At 41.5% G+C, this 17,270-nt stretch overlaps 1 protein-coding gene across 2 annotated transcripts in view; it reads left to right on the top strand.

Moving 5' to 3' along the window:
* LOC135320768 (uncharacterized) overlaps positions 1-17,270 on the top strand; it is a 135,280-nt gene that overhangs the window by 29,764 nt on the left and 88,246 nt on the right. The window contains exons 12-13 of one of the 2 annotated variants that reach the window (XM_064483852.1): positions 2,821-3,043; positions 16,622-16,803. The gene's annotated coding sequence lies outside the window, so the exon portion shown is untranslated. The remainder of the gene's footprint in view (positions 1-2,820; positions 3,044-16,621; positions 16,804-17,270) is intronic. The other variant, XM_064483858.1, reaches the window with a different exon arrangement.

Here is a 17,270-nt window from a genome sequence, read left to right as displayed (position 1 = left end):
CGTACAGGTGCAAAACCAGACTTAGCAGCTTCTGAAGGGAAACTCTCCAGTTCTCCCTTGATAGGCTTTCTTCCACGGGATGTAACCTGCTGCAGCGTAGATCTGAGCTTTCCGTATGGAGTGAGGGTTTGATATCCAAAGTTAGCAAAGAAGGGTCAGATGGAGAAAATCGACGTTAACAATTTATTTTGGGGTTTCATTAGACAAGATGCACTATCGCTTAATGGCCCATATAACGTATGTAATTGAATACAGAATATTGCATTCCTTAATTTCTAATGAGAGCTGTCTTGCAAAGTAAGGTTGTCTGCTTTGGAACTTCAGCTTAGCCACTAGGGCGCCTGTCAGTGTGTTGGTGTGATTGTATTTACACAGTGCATGTAATCTGAGCTTCCTCAGCCCCAAACACTCCAGTGCAGAATCATAGGCTGTAGCCATCACTTAGTTACACAAATACTTCTACAGCTATATGATACAAAAAAAAAAAAAAGAGAGAGAGAGAGAGAGATTGCCTTTATCAAAGTTCCTTTGATTTTAACTGCAAACTGTTGTTGAGCAGCTCTGGTTTCCTTTGGATATGAATATGTACATTTCTTTGCATGTAACTTGGATTTTAGACTAGAACACCAACCTCTTGCTTTCCATGAGCCACAAAACTCATAGCCAAATGACATACGTATGAAATATTTTATTCTTTTCTTCTGAGACAGAATCCTTGAATCTGGGACTTGGGCTGTGATTTTGCTTTTTGCTCTTCCCACCCCTCTTGTCGTCTCACTCCTTTTTCCCACGTGGCCTCCAAGATGTCATGGTCTCCGAGGAGCAGGTGGACAAACACCAGTTGGTCGCCAAGCAGTCCTGCTGTAGAGGGAGCCCAGCCAAGAGCTAAAGGACATCATCAGAGAGGGCTTCCTTGAAGAAATGGGCTCTACATTCAGTTATGAGGACAGAGTAAGAGTCAGCCAAGAGAAGGAATCAAGAGGGTGACTCAGGTGGCAGGAGCAGCCCGGGTAGAGGCCTGGAGGCTTGTGGGGTGGGGACTCGTTGAGAGTGCACTGTGTGGTCCAGGGTGGAGGGTGCCCCTGCTTGGGAGGACCCTGGAGTGGGCCTAGGGATGGAGGGTTTTGGAGGAGCTTGCTTTTTTACTAGAACTGACACAGAAGAGGCAGTGAAGTGTGTCAGCAGAAAGTGACCCTCAGGAGAGGTACTCCTGGTTTTGTTTCTGATGTTCTACAGAAAGAAGGGGTCGGGGTGGGCGAGAGCAACTCTGCCCGTCCCTTTGAGACCCACCCCTTCATTCATTTATTCATAACACATGCAATTCTGAGTGTCCAGGGGAGAGAGGGTGGACTCACAGTAGTAAGAAAAATGTATTGCTTCTTGAGAGCTTAGCAGTGTCAGAAGTTGTCTTAGCGTAGAATGTTCTAGGAACACAGCAGGGGCACCTAACCCAAAGGGCAGAGGTTCGAGGGAAGGAAGGCTTCCTTGACAAACCGTCAAAATGAGCCTGGAGGCAAGTGGGAAGTAGCAGCAGGTCAGGGGGCACCTGAGGTCATTGTGGACCTGGGTACTGTGGTGAAGGTGGGCGAGCAGGGTCGGGGGTGGGGCTAGAACTCTACCAGGGAGCCTCTGAAGGGTTTGAAGTGGGGGTGATGTAATCAAATTTGTGCTTTGGGAAGGCTGTCCTGGCTGTGTGTGTGTGTGTGTGTGTGTGTGTGTGTGTGTGTGAGAAGCGGGGAAGAGGGGGAGAGTGCCAGCAACTGGGAGGGTCATTAGAAGACCATTGACAGGCTGGGGGGCCACCAGTGGGAGAGGGGCGTCGGGGCTGCTTGGGGACTGCAGGGGCAGTGTGGATGCCGGATTTCCTCATGGGGAGGGCTTATTAACTGTGACCCCCTAGCGGCACCTTGTGGCTGGAAGAAAACGGATGCAGCCAGGTGGACTTTTCTCTTCTTCCCTGCCTTGTGTGATGATCTTAGCTCAGCCAACATTTGGAACAGAAGAGCTAAGTTTCAGTGTAGTCCAGGACTTTGATGAGCTCGTTCGAGTGAGATCTGATAGGATTTAGGCTTGTGTTGAGATCTGCATGTTCACTTAGCTAGAAACGTCCCGTCTTTTGGATTTCCATAGGGGTATTTATTCTTGATAAAGATTGCTTTCTTGGTGAGAGGAAATTTAATACAGCTGCTGTCTTTCTCAAAAAAAAATCTTATCTTTTAAGAAATTTAATATTCAAAAGAATAGCAAAATTTAAAAATGATAAAGTAAGGCTTTGGTGTAGTTTCTTTGGATTCTGAGTTAATGTAGAGTTAGAGCCTTTGCATTACTTAAATAGCACATCCTTGTCAGTATTTAAAGAGCTGTTAGTGAGCGCCCCAGGCCCCACTTCTCAAAGCATCATTAAATCTTGCTCTGAAATACTGAAGTCATAAAGTTCTTGTTGGCAGAAGCCAAACAGTTGGTTTATAATTTGCAGCATAGCACCCTTTATAAAATAATAATAGGTTCAAAATTAAGAAAGTGGAAGATAACTGATTTTTTTAAAGCTGAAATATAAACTCTCTTGTGTTAATGTTGCAACTGGAAATTTCGAAAAAAAAATCCTACTGTAATATAATCTACGTGGAATACATATATGTCTATCACGTTTGCAACGTAACTGCGCAGTGGTTTTTGAAGACAGGACCATTCCAGCTGAGATACTGGCAGTGATGCTTGCTGGTTTTCAATGGAAAACCCTAAATTTGCCTACTTAGCTTTATTCTTTTCTTTTCTGTTCTCTCTCTCTCTATCTTTTTTTTTTTTTTTTTTTTTTTGTAGTGAGAGGGCTCAGTAGTGCTCTGCCAGCATGATTTTGGGGCAATTTGGGGGCAGATATCGTGCACAAGCAGTGAGATATTTCCATGCATTTTACTTTCCGGACATCACCATGGAACATGTGGGGGTTTGTGCCTGCAGGCCGGGATGCTGCAGGACTCCCTGGTCCATCACCGTTATGTCTTGGAGCTGCTCCAGTCAGTGAATGACTTTCTGTGGCTTGGAGGTAAGGTGATCTGATGCAGATGATCAGATGTGTAAAAAGTACTGTTACTTGAAATAGAAAACCTATCAAAAATGGCTCTAAAATACAGGATGAAGGAGGAGAAATGGCTGAGCTGCTTGCATGGGGAATATTCTCAGGTGACTCCCTCATTGTGTCTCCTGTCAATCCCCCCACCCAGCCCTGCACGGCAGTCATGCTGAAGCAAGCATGCACTTTCTCAGAAACACGCTGAATTTCCTTGTGCCTCTGTTTGTTGGCTTTTTTTTTTTTCAAAGCACATCTTGCCCTTTGTTTAATGCCATCCCTGCCTAGTCACCTCTTACACTCATTCTTCTGGACCTCGTCCGTACAAAGCTGCTGAATGGATGAACAGAATGTAGTATCTCCATGTAGTGGAACATTATTCAGACGTAAGAGTGAATAAAAAAGAAAAAATAAATAAAGGGGAATATGAAAAAGCCACCTGCTCTGGGAAGTCCACCCTGACTGCTCAACCCGCCCTTTTCCCTTTGAAACCCAATCACTTATGCTCCTCTCTACTCTTTTTGATAGTACTTACCACCTTCTAATAAACTTTAACACTTTCAAAAAAAAAAAAAAGAGAGAGATGCTGATACCACTTCAACATGGACGAGCCTTCATAACAGCACGTTAAGTGAAAGGAAGCAGACACAAACGGCCACATATTGTTGACTTCAGTGATCTGAAATGCTCAGAATAGGCACATGCAGAGGCAGGGAGCAGGTGATGGTTGCAAGGGGATGGGTGGAGGGGGGTTGGGGAGTGACTGCTAGTGACAGGGGTGTTCTTCTGGGGTGATGAAGTGTTCTGGAAATAGATGGTGGTGAGGGCTGCACAACCGTGAGTGTGCAGAAAACTGCTGAGCGCTGTCTCTGGGAGTGCCTGTGGTTGGGGGCGGATTTATTTTGTTCTCATCCGTGAAGAGTCATCTTGTGCTGAGGCCATTCTACTCCTGTGAGTGGTGAGGCTCAGAGACTTTGCAGAGTCATGTGTTATTTTCCCCCTTGCTGAGTGTAAGCAAAAAATTTTTAAGCCTGAGGAAGTGCTCTATCTGCAGAAATGTCTTTGAGTTTTGCATGGTGTAAAAATCTTGAGAGATTTTTAATCGTTGAGGAGAGCCTGTTGGGGGAAACAGCCCGTGAAGCCTGGGTGACACTGGGAAGAGCCGCGCTTCCATCCCTGACAGGGGTGGGGATTTCACCCCCGTTCAGGCAGTGAAGGGCCCAGACCCGTGAGCGGAGTTGACAATCGTGAATATTTACGTGTATCCGCTGCTTCATCTTGGATATTAATTTCAAGCTGAGTCAGTTTGTGGCGGCAGCCTCATCCTACATCAGGAATCTATACTATCTGCTCTTTGAGGTGAAGACCTGACAGACTTGATTATTTAACAGTCTCCCTTGAATTGATATCTCAGATTCCTTTGTCAATAGTAAAACAGCAGAAATATAGACGTCCTTTTATGCCGATGTGACCTGGAGCAGGTTTAGTCTCTGTGCCTCAGTGGCCTTATCTGCGGGTGGGGAAGATGATAACAGTGCTTCCCTCAGAGGGGCTGGTGAGGGGAGAGGGAGGAGCACAAAGGGAGGACTTACACGAGATACTCATGAATGACAAAATTTAGTGCTCTCAGCCTGGTGAGGCCTCAGGGCCGAGATGGCCGAACAGAGCAGTCCTAGCCGGAGCTCGATCCGTGTTGGCAGCTGTTATGATCAGTATCACCACTGTGGGTTATCAGGCAGTTTTAAGACTTGGTAATAGGAATTCATGAGTAATGTTAAAAGATTAGACAACTCAGATCCGGTTTACATAGTTCTCAAGATTTCCTATGAGAAATGGATATTTTTCCCCCATCTTTAATCTGAGTTGAGTCTCTAAACAACTTCTGTATTCCTCCAAATTTTATTTAATTCTCCATTTCTTGAAAAAAAAGTCTTTAAATGGAGTTACTGGTGTCTGAACTGAGGGTCTCATGCATGCTGAGCACATACTCTCTCAAGTGAGGTATAATCTCCCCCGTGATTTTTTTAAACTTTTCTTTCTTAGTATTCAGAGATTAGAGGCCTCTAATTCTTTTTCTGGAGACATGTCCATGAACCTGTAAATCTATAATTAGTGGACAAAATTTGGTTTATTAAAAAATTCTATAAAACATTCTGCAATCCTTTCAAAAGTAAATGCTCATTGACATAAAATGTTTCTCCTTTATGGTGATTTCTAATTTTTTGTCTGCCTTAACTTATTAAAAGTAATCCTCATCATCATAATGACCAAGCTTGCTCTGAGTGGACACCTCCCTAAGGCTAAAATGCTTTCCTCATATTTTACCTCATAGCAGGTGTTTAAGGGTAGGCATCAGTGTCTCCTTTTTTGCAGCTGAGGGATTGAGAAATGGGGCAGCTTGTCCAAAATCTCACACAGCTGGCGCTGGCAGACTCAGGGCTGGAACCCAGGCTGCACAGGATGCTTTCTCAATGTCTCCTCTGATCAGCCCCGTGTTGAGTGGTTTCCCGAACTCCTGTGAGTCCATAAGTGAACGATTTTAGCGGTCTCAGTTTGATGAAGCCTTCAAAGGAGAGACACCAGTGAGAATGTGAGACAGAGTGGCATAAATTGAAATTGTACATTTTCACAAATGTTGCATTCTCAGGCAATGGCTTAAAAAGTTTATATTTTTTTATTTTAGTGCTCTGTAAACACTAAAAACAAAATATTAAAAATGATTATAGTGCAAAATAGGAGTGGGCTTTGAAAGTCCAACCATTGCTAATGATGTTGCTTGTTTTTCTCTAGTGGTGCTTATTGACAGAAAAATTTACAAAGACTGAATTGGTTCTATGTAGTCTTAGTATGGAGGAAAGTTTTGTCAGTGAATATTGTAAGTAAAATCTTTACTCTTTTCTTTCCTGATGATGAATATGTAAGTTGTTTTCATGGCTTAAGTACATTTCCTCATTTGTGAAATTTGAGTGATGCCGTTTACCTTGTTTGACTGTGAGATGTAGACGCCTTGTATACGAAGCACCCAAGAGCTGCTTAGTAAAAATATGCTGTCACAAGGACAGATAGTTTAGAAGGATCAACTCTGAATACTAAAGAGGGTGGCTTGTTTCTGATGCATATTCAATATGCATATATATGAATATATGAATATGGCTTAAAGTAACAAGGATTCAGGGTTTTGTGTGTGTGTGCAGTATGAAGGTTTAATGAAATCTGTATCATTCTAGTGAGACAGGGACTAGTTAAATCACCTTAAGCAGACGGCCTTGAAGATTATTTACACAGAATGTGTGTTGTTACAACTCAGAATTCATGTTGCCGTGTAACCATCCACTCAGACATTTAAATTCGTAGAAATCTGACCTGAACTATTAAGTTTAGAAAAATCCACATTGATCATTTTAAGGGAATAAGCTTCTTTCTTTTGTGATTAAAGAAATTTTGATTTATTTTTCTGCATGCTTAATAGGTTTTAAAATATCAAAACATTGATTTGACATGTCACTTTTTTTAATAGAATAAAGCTCATGCTGTTTTAATGTGCAAATAAAAGTTTTTGTATTTCAATACACTTGTATGATTTCCTGGCTCTTTGAGAAGTATTTTGCAAGATACTTAGATTACCTACTGTTGGAAAAATACAGACGTGACTTTTATGAATAGAGGTCTAGTACAGATCTGTTGGTTTTTGCTACAGTGCATGACATGAGGCCTAGGAGAGAGAGCTTTGCTGCTGATTGCCGGAAGGACAGATCCCAGATCTCAGTCTCCCCTCCTGTAAAATGAAGTGGCTGGACTGGATTCTTTCCTCTTCTAAGATGTGTTTCCATGAGCCTGTGTCTTTTGTTTATATTCAAGAGTATTAGCAATGTCAGATTAAATACTGAATACCCCTCCCTTCCCCGAAGCAAACTGCAGTATGTGCTACATAAGCTTTTAGTTATCTGATTCTTGTTTCTGATTCAACAAGCAATTTTTGTGTTGCATCGTTCCCGGCAACCTGGAAGGTCTTTTTAGCCATAGGAGGCGCTGTTGCACCTTCATACATTCTTAATTTTCCTGTTTGTAAAAGAAGGCTTAACAAATATTTTTTTGCTTTGATTCCTTTGCTTAGTGCTTCAGAATAGCACAATGTCCATTATGTCTGTCTACCTGGAAAAATTATTCTGCTTATATCTTTGTTTTATTCTGTCATCTCGCTGTGAACATTTCAGACTTGCTGTGCAACAATGGCAAAATCGGTCTTTTATTCCAGTGTTAGCAACCAGTGAGCCGGGATTTTATAAAGCAGCTAGAAGCGGCCTCTTGAGCACCTTAAAGCTGAAAAGTGTACTGAGTTCCCTGAGTATTGACCCAGCCGCTGTGTGTCATTTGGTGGGAGGTGATTTTGTACATAGAAGAAGGGGTGTAGTGATTTGACTTGGGTTTGCGTGCACACGCTGTCACTGAGCCACGTGAGCCTGAGTCAGTTTGTTCTGAGTTTCTCCCTCGTCTGTGAGATGGGGATGCTCGTATATGCTTTGCAGAATTGTGAGAATTAGAAATTATGTAAATTGTTTAGCACAGTGGGAATGTCAAAGGGCTCATAAAGTTTAGCTCCTGTTTTGTATGAAGCCATCATTTTACAGTCTTTGGCAATTACTAAGAAACAGGAAAATAAGAAAAGCTGGTTTTATGATGAAAGATATTTGAGGAGGTTCCATAGTTCCTATACCCATAATTTAGCATCAGCAAAGTCAGGACCGTTACACAGTCGCCCTGAACCAACGTTAAACCACAGAATTTTTTGGTACTTCATATATATTGGGGCTTAAGTGGACCCAATACTTATACACATGTTTTCTCCAGCAGCCAACTGAGAGATGACACAGAAGAACAGACAGGCGATAAATGTCTCCTTTATTACTGATGAAGCCACGTTCTTCATGAAATTCAGGGCTGTGGGAAAATGCATGTCATGATACTGTGTCCCAGAATTAGAGACTCACGCAGTCCCAGGTAACTCTGGGCCACAGCGAGCCTTCCCTTAAGATGATCTGCCCCATCCTGCACAGGGCTGCCCTGCCATGGAGCTGAGCATCCCGGGTGCTTCCCAAGGGTGGCCAACACTGGAGGGAAAGGAAAGGTTTCATATGCCCTGCTTGTCTCTCCGGACTCACACCTCAATCTGTTATTGTGAAGAGTGCTAGCCGTTGGCCAGGGGTCAGGGGTGTGAAGGGGGAAGCACTCTCCATGGACCAGAGGAGTGTGGAGGAGGCATCCCTTCTCTCAGTTTAAACAGGTGGTGAGATGCAAGAGAAGGGTGCTCTCCAAGAGTTTATAAGAGGGGAAATAAGGATTTCCTTTGGGACTCAGACTAGCCATGAAACACAGAAGATGATTAGTAGGGAGACTTGTAAATCACTTTCTTATTAAATTCACATTTGTTGAGCACCAAAAATGTGCTACATTCTTTTCTGAGCGTTTTACAGAAATGAATCCTTCAATCTTCACAACAAGTGAGTAAGGGAGATTTGATTGTTATCCCAGGTTTACAATGTGGAAATTGAGGCACGGAGAGAGTAAGTAAGTTGGCCAAGGTCACAGAGCTAGTAAGTGGCAGAGCTGGTATTTAAACCCTGGCTGTCTGGTTTCCAGGCTCCCAGGGATGGGCTTTGGGTGTTTAGAGGTATCTGCATCCCTGGATCTCTGTACCTCTGTGCATCACTTAGCCCAGAAAGGACAGGGAAAGGAGAGTTACACAGGTGCTCACAGTCGTGTCTCAGCCACTGTCCACGGACAGTGCACCGTGATTGGCGTTAAATGTCTTCTGGGCAGCAGATCTGTTCGTATAACAGAAATTTAGTCCATTGAGTTAATCTAGAAACCCTTCCTGCTCTGCTTCTGTCCATGGTTTCCATGTGACTGCCTGCCCGTGATTGGGCCGTTGAGGAGAATCTGTACTCATAGTTGAACTCTGATATTTCAGTCTGGTTCGTAGTTTCACATCTCCTGTTACATTAATAAATTCAATTTCTGGTTTCTTTGCATCAGTCTCTCATGAGTTTGGTTAATGTGACATCAGTCCATGGGAGCCTAGTGTTGCTGACGGTATATTTTCTGAGCACGTTGTGGCACTTCTACCCGTGTGGACCTGGGTGGAAGATTTCCGCCTTCCGCACTTATTTTCCCGAACAGCAGGGTCCTCTCCCACCCCCGGATGTGAGGCTGGGAGCTCTCAGAGTAGGCCAGTCAGAGGCCAAGTCCACAAATCAGAAAATAATGAAGTCCTTGGAAGTGGGTTTAATAGAAAAAAAGGGCTTCCAGGTATTCCGATGGGCTGTTCGAGTCCATTTGGTGAAAAGCTATCCACTGTTACTGGTTGAGCTGCTTCTTTGCTGTTGAAAAGTCTGGATTACATGGAGGGATTTTAAAAAGCAGAAAGGTGTGATTTCATGTGGTACATCCACACCGGTGAGTAGTGATGGATGACCGCCTGTGTGAGGCATAGACAGAGTCTTACAAACTTCATAAAGCAGCTTTAAAAGCTCTGCCATCTGAGTGCACTTCATATGGGGTCCAATTCATGACTGGGCATGCTGAGAGGGCAAATAATTGATAATGGCAGAAAGGACACAGAGGCATCAAAAAGGTCTCAGTCATGTTCCCTGTTTAAAGGATGTGGCACAATGTAATATATTTGGGCTGGTTCTTCACTGAACAGTTTTGAGTGTTTTCTGGGACTCCCCAGTGCACCAAGGTTCCGTGCAGCTGGGTGTCCCCTCAGTGCAGCTCTGTCAGCGCTCATCCTGGGCTGACGTGGTGTCACGGGGAGCAGAACAGTCAGCGTCCCCGGCTCCTCCGAGCTCCGTTTCTTCATCCGCAATGCTGGGTTTCTCTTCGGTGTCTACTTAGTAGGGTTGCTGAGAATCACACGTGATGGTTGTCAGGGGCGATTTGTGGTTGTCTCTGTGATTGTCATATAGTGAATATTTGATAGAAACTCTTGTTTTTTATTAAAATTATGGCTCCTAGATTGCAGTGGTTTTTAGTCTGCATTTACTCTTTTTATAAATTTATTCTTATTTTTAAATAAGCACTTATTTTTATTTATTTTTATGAAGGAACTGGGGACTGAAGCCAGCACATTGTGCATGCTAAGCAGGTGTTCTACAACTGAGTAATACAGACCCTCCTTGTCTGAACTTAAAAATAAATATTTCAATACACAAAATAGCTCTTAAACCCCATCATGGGCCTATTTTCTGTATAGACAATTGAATACATATGCTAATTCAATAAGAATAAATGTTGTTGGGACATAATTTCTGAATCTGTTTATGTGTTTAAAAACGATCATAGGTAGTGATAAACACGAGTCTTGGATCCACTACTTAGGGTCTGTTTTGCCATCATGGGAAATTATATTTTACAGAGAAGGCTAATTGGGTCTCGTTGATATTTGGATGATTTAGCAGATGATGAAGGCTTTCAAAAGCTGACAGTTTTGTATTTTAAACTAACTACAAAGTTATCTTCTATAAATTGGAAGTCCTCAGCTTGTGAATTGCCCAGTAATTCAGTGTGTACATGTCTGTGTCTCTGTGAACGTGTGTGTGTGTGTGTGTGTGTGTGTGTGTGTGTGTGTGTGTGTGTGATTTCAGGAAGGTAGAAATAAGTTCCATATAGCCTTCTGATACCTTTCTCTTCCAGTTCAAGGTGTAGGCATATATTTATACAAATAAATTGATACTCTTTTGTCATTTGGCATATTGGTGGGTATAAAAGTTTCTCATACTTGTTTCAGAAGGGTTGGGGAGAATGAGCTTAGAAAATAGGAGGAGATAGAGGCAGGAAGGTTCTTTACACTTTGTGCAGGATGAGAAACAGTAGCTTTTCTTTTTTCTACTAAAGCAAACTGGCACTGAATTGTAACATACTATTACTCAGAATTGCTTTTCTGATCAGATACGAGTGCCTCAGATTTTTCAAGGCAACATGAATGATGAAATGTGTTTTAGCAATTATCTTTAAATGTAGTTTTATTTTTTAAGTAAAAGGCTATAGCCTGTTCTTTCTTCCAGCGTTACAAGAAGTTCCCATTGATCCAGGTACATGATAATTGTGCTTAGTTTCTTCGGGTTATTGTTTTGTTTTTTTTTTTAAGTGCTTGTTTCATTGTGGTGTGAATGAATGTTTAAAATTTCTGGATTTTGATGTTTAGAACATGCTGATTTATCAGAACTGTTAAAAACCTGATTGTTGTTTGGTCCTCGTTTGGTGGGGCAACCTATTGATTTCTGTTGTCTGTTAAAGAGGGAAATTCTTCCTCTAGCCTGTAGATCATTAAGTGAATGGTTTGCAGTGTGCCTTTAAAATTCTTTGAATGCATTGAGCATGTTTGTCCAGTGAATTTTGAATTGACTCATAGTAATGACTTTGTTTGATTCTGTGGCTTTTGCTCCTCTCCACATGAATTTGAATTCTCTGTTGCATTTTGTATACGTGTTCTTAACAGGGGAAGAAATTTTGCATTTTTTACATAGGTGGGTTTTCCTATCCCCTCTGAATGCCTTCTGTAATTGATACAGCGAAAATCTGTTATTTCAGTGCTTAATTATTTCATAAACTATTTTTTGGCTTAATCAGAAACAATGACAAAGAATGATAATAAAAAACATGAAAACCTTCCTTCCTTTGAAGAATAGAAATGAGGTGGTCAGGCTCACGCGTGCTTTGTACCTGACACCCGTACTTTCATGTCATTGTGTATCATGATTCGGAGATGGAGTTGCTTCAGGTTTGTAGATTTTTGTTTTAACATTTGTGTTGAATTCATTCTCTAGGCTGATGTTTCCTGTTGCGTTTGTGGAAAGTGTAGGTGAAGGGAAACAGATGCTACGTTTTGTATTCAGGAGGCCTGAGTTGCTGAAGAGTATAGAGTAGAGGGTGGGCTGAGGAACAGAGTGACACTCCCTCACCTCCAGGCTGAAATTGATGAACAATGAAATCAATTAGGTGTATCGGTATTTATTTGACCAATAGAAGTCAGAGGGCCCAGACTGTCTAGTTATGCGCAATGGAAAGTACTGAATTCACCTGCAGAATTAGGTGATTTACCAAGTAGAAGCAGCTTAGAGCAATCAGAAAAATCAGTTCTATGATGAGATATAAAAAGAATATAATATCTATTATTTCTGAAACTTTTCTATGTTAAGTTGTGTAGAGCTAAAATTAAGTTCCAAGCACCAGGAGTTAAGAGTCTGGGTGGTTCTGTGGGATCGTTATTCAGGGATGTGTCTAGACCCTGCTGGAATGGCCGAAGCTGGCAGGAAAAGACGCAGAGGCAGGATTTGTCATCCTAGGGTGTCCTCCATAATGGTTCCATGTGATAGCCCATGATTGGGTTAACAAATTTAACAGACACCAGACGCATGTCAACCTTAAGAAGAAAAAGTGTGCTTAGTAACTGCTTTCAAGCAAGCACCTGTGCATCCTCACTCCTGTCTCCTTGCCATAAAAAGCAGAGACAATGCCTTGCTTGCATATTTGAGGTTTTAGATAGCACTCTGTTCATTGCACAGCAATGACCCAGGCCCTCAGCTATAAATGCTGGGCGTGCGTGCTGTTAGATAGTCTATTATCCCCAAAACACGGACCTGGCTGGACTGGTGGTCTGCTTTGTAATGAATATCTAAAGAATTTATCTTGTTCCCCTCTCCCCATGACTCCCCTAAAGGTAAACTAAGCCTTTTTACTCATTGTGGATTCTACAATCTCTGTCTCATCCTGTCTTTCCCCAAGTTCCTGTTTACTATCACACAACTGTTAAAGACTATTTTCTTTGATTATACACAATAAATATGGGAGGATTTGAGAGGCTCTTGGAGTTGGCTCCCTACTCCCTCTCGCTTTCTTTCCTTTTTCCACAGTCTTGAGTCATTCATTCCATGTCGGTAAGACTTCTGCCAGCCAGAACCCACAGTTCCAGGTGAGAAGGATGCAGACTTTATCTCTCCTACCCGAGGGAGAGAGAGAAGAGAATTGAGATCTGCTCCCCCGTGGTCCCTTCCTGCCCCAGGGCCACTCCAGTTCACCTGCAGCCTTCTGGCCTCTGCTCTCAGGGCCTCTGTCCCAAGACTGACATCAGCCTTTTTTTCCCTTGTCAATATTTCCTGTGCCTTTCAGGAGTTGGTCTCTTCTCTGCAATTCCACCCTGGCAGATGTGATGGTGGTCAGCGTGCTGGTGGGCAGTCATTTGGGGACTCCCAGGAACCATTCTGATTCTCCTGAGTCTCTCATTCGGGGTTACAAAACTGTCGAGAACCGGAGGAAGCCCATTCACGTGAGGTCAACACAGTATTACATCACTTTCTTTTTATTTTTGAATTTTCAGTGGAGAAATTATTTGTAACAAACTGTTCCAGATTTTCGGCCGCCTGCTTTCCTCACCACTATTTCCTTGTTGGCTCTGGTGCTTGTTTAAAGAACCAGGTTTCTTCTCTGGTCATTTCTAGCAGCTGGGCTTGCCGAATCCTTGATCTGCATTTGAAGCAGAATGCTTCTTCGTGATGTCAAACTGATTTTCCTTGTCATGTCTTAATATTTTGTGTACACTCAGCAACTGTTTCAAGTGAAATGCTCTTGTCCAATTTCGGTTAACTCACATTTGCTGAACTCCTGCTTTCATGCTGAGGGCAGTTTCTTCTTCCTGTAATAAAATTTAGCAATTTGCATTTACTATGGGAAGGTACTGGCCCGAGGTGCTCTCGTTCTTAACAGTTTTAATAACAATTCACCCATTAAAATGTACAGTGGTTTTTACTCTATGCCCAGAATTGTGCATCCCATTCAATCTTAGAACATTTTCATCCCCCCAACAGGAAGCTCCTTACGCATAAGCAGACATCCCCATCTTCCCCATCCTCCCACAGCCCCAGGGAGCCACTTTTCTCTCTCTGTGGGTTTGCCTCTGCTGGAAATTTCATGTAAATCGAGTTACTTCATGTAAGTGGAAGCATCTATTGTGACTGACTTCTTTCACACTGAGTAACGTTTTCAATATTTGTCCACGTTGTGGCCTGGGTCAGTACTCAATGCTTTGCTATTGCTGAATAATATTCCTCTGTATGGCTGGGCCCCTCTGTTTACCCATTCATCACGTGATAGGCATTTGTGTTGTTTCTGCTTTTTGGCTGTGATGAGTAATGGCTCCGTGAATATTCCTGTAGGAGTTTTTATGTGAACATTTGTTTTCAGTTCTCTTACGTGTTTGCCCAGGAAGCAAAATTGCCTGGTTATTCAGAAACCAAATGTTCAACTCTCTAAGGACCTGCCAGGCGTTTTTCCAAAGTGGCCAGGCTGTGTTACATCCTCACCAGCAACGGCTGCGTCCTCTGCATCTTCTGTGTCCTCATTAGTGCTTTTTACTCTTTTTTTGATTATAACCTATTGTAGTGAGTGTGAAGCGGTTTCTCCTAGTGGTTTTGACTTGATTTCCCTTACAGCTAATGATATTGAACATCGTTTCGTTGTGCTTATTGGTCATTTGTATATTTTCCTTGATAAATGTTTTTCAGATCCTCTATTCATTTTTTAATTGAGTTGCCTTTTTATTGTTGAGTTGTAGGAGGTTCTTTTTGTTTTTGTTTTTTTTTTTTTTTTGGTAGATACAAATTCCTTATCAGATAAATGATTTGAAAAAATTTCTGCTGTGTGTTGTTTTTTCACTTTCTGGATGGTGTCCTTTGAAGCAATGTTTTAAAATTTGATGAACTCCAATTTATCTCTGTTTTCTTTTTCCTTGTCCTTTTTCCTTATCCTCTGTTTTCTTTTTCCTTGTCCTTTCCTTCAGTTTACCTTGTCCTTTTGGGGTAATATTTAATATCTGAGGTATTTTATTTAAACTTTTATATATAAAATAACTTAATTATTAGGACAGTTCTAGGAGACGGGTGCTGTTGTTGTCCCCAGTCTATGGATAGGAGACTGGGTTGCAGAAAATTTCACTGATTTATCAGTGTCAAAGCTACCCAGTGCTGTGGGAGTTCAGACCCTCATGTTTGTCCCCAGCGTCTGTGCTCTTCACCACCATGCTCCACTCCTTCCTGGAATCGTTAATGAAAAAGTCTTTACTTTTTTGATTTCTTGTTAGTTTTTGTTTTTCTCATTGGGGCCTCATCTCCTCATTTTCCTTAAAGAGATCAGTGTAGGTTTATTTTAGGTCTCATGTAGGCAGAAGCATTTTTATCAGTTAACTTCTTTATTACTCACTCCCCAGTGATGGCTGTTGCTAATTGACCTAATGAAGTCTTGCTTTAGTCTTTCCTTCTCATGACACTAACAACAGAGTCATGACTTACAGAATGCTTAAAGAAGAAAGTACTTGATTGATTTTATTTTGCTACCCAATCAAACCAATCAAATAAGAACCCCAGAGTTGACACAGATGGTAAGCCCTCCAGAATAGGGTCACTGTCTTCCTTGTGTTTCATTTGTTTGGTCACAGTGTCTGGATAGTGCCTTGCTGTCCAGCAGTTTTGTTAGGATACAGTGTTCGTGAATCATTGTAAGGACAGAATTTTGACAACAGACTGTGCTGTTCATTTCACGAGGGAAAAGTTAATATAGAAATACTGCTCAGATCTATTTTAAAATTAAGCTTGGAATTTTGAGAAGAGTTCAAGAAACCATACAAAGATCTTTTTCACTAATTTTAGATCTATCTTAGACACATTATGGTTACATAGCAGAGTACCTTATCAAGTAGATTTGACAAGAGGTGTGTATTATTGATTATTTGTTTTAGTTGAAATATTCTACCTGGGATAAAATATTCAGTGCCCATAAATGAACAAATATGTTTGTATTTCTATGCAACATGGGAGCAGACTTCATATGTTTCTATATAATATATATGACTGTGTGTTTTAATCTGTCTTTCAGTGTTTTTATAGTTTTTCAGCAATGTTGTAACTTTAGAATTCTTCTAAGAAAATCACCCCAGATTCTAGTGCAGTTTGTACTGTGTATCCTGTCTTATGCATGGGATTCCACTGTCCCCACAGGGAGGAATTTCCTCTTATATTGAGTTAGTATCAGAGTTAAAGGAACTGTGATTTCTAGGCCTTTGCTCTCCATGTGTTTGCAGTTGGCTGTCAATCGCGATTTTCCCTTTCTTGAGTTTTCATTGTTCAATTAGAATTTTTGAAAATAACTATTAATATGTTGCATCGATCTCCCTAGAAACTTGATGTGTTTGTGCTTTTCAGTTTTCAATTTATGAAAAATGTAAATACACACTTGTTTTTAAGTAGTCTTTTTTCACTAGATATTTGGTTACCTCTTTATATTTAAAATATTTTTTTCCCAATGTATGAATCGGTGTGCATGTTTTAAAAGATACCTTACTTTTTATTTTTCTTATTGTAACAGTTATATTCATTGTAGAGAATTTAGAAAATACGGATAAACACATTAATAACTTAAAATGGCCTCTAATCTCACCTAGACATACAGTTGTAAGGTTTGAAATTGAGAATTAAAAGTCCTCTCACATTGTTCTTCTTTTTCAAGTACGTTTTGGTTACTGAGACCCTCGAATTCCCATATGAATTGTAGCAGCAGCTAGTCAGTTTCTGCAGAGGAGACCGCAGGGATTGTGATCGAGACCACGTTGAATATACGGATCGTTCTGGGGAGCACTGCCATTCCAAAAGCGCTGTCTTCTGATCCAGCAATGTGCGTGGTTTGTCCAGGTATTTAGGTATTGTTTAATTTTTTTTTAACAATGCTTTGAGTTTACAGAGTTATTTTACTTTGTTTTTTTTTTTTTGCCTTTATACTGAGGACAATTGTGCCAGGTACCGGGATCAGAAGTGTATTTGAGCCCCGCCACTTGCTGCCACCATGGTCACTGCGCTTTTGCTTCACCCGCTCTACAATCTTGCACAGAATAGGACCTCAGTAACTCTCTCTCTCGAATGATTATATGCTTGTTGGATGATGCTTGAGAGTCCGTGTGATGATTTTTTTCCCCAGCCTTTCCCCACTTCTTTACTATGCCCTTTCTCTTCCTTTCCTCCAGCCTGGGTTTCAGTTTACCTGTGGCATTGATTTTTCTTGTCTGTAGACACTTCCTTTCACTGGTTCACGATAATTTTACATGTGGGCTGTGGAAACTTGCTAGATGTCAAGAAAGAGCCAATCCATTGCATGCTAGTAT

This window comes from Camelus dromedarius, unplaced genomic scaffold (genome assembly GCF_036321535.1).
Source record: "Camelus dromedarius isolate mCamDro1 unplaced genomic scaffold, mCamDro1.pat HAP1_SCAFFOLD_27, whole genome shotgun sequence".
Lineage (NCBI taxonomy): Eukaryota > Metazoa > Chordata > Mammalia > Artiodactyla > Camelidae > Camelus > Camelus dromedarius.
This window is presented reverse-complemented; position numbering and strand designations above follow the sequence as displayed.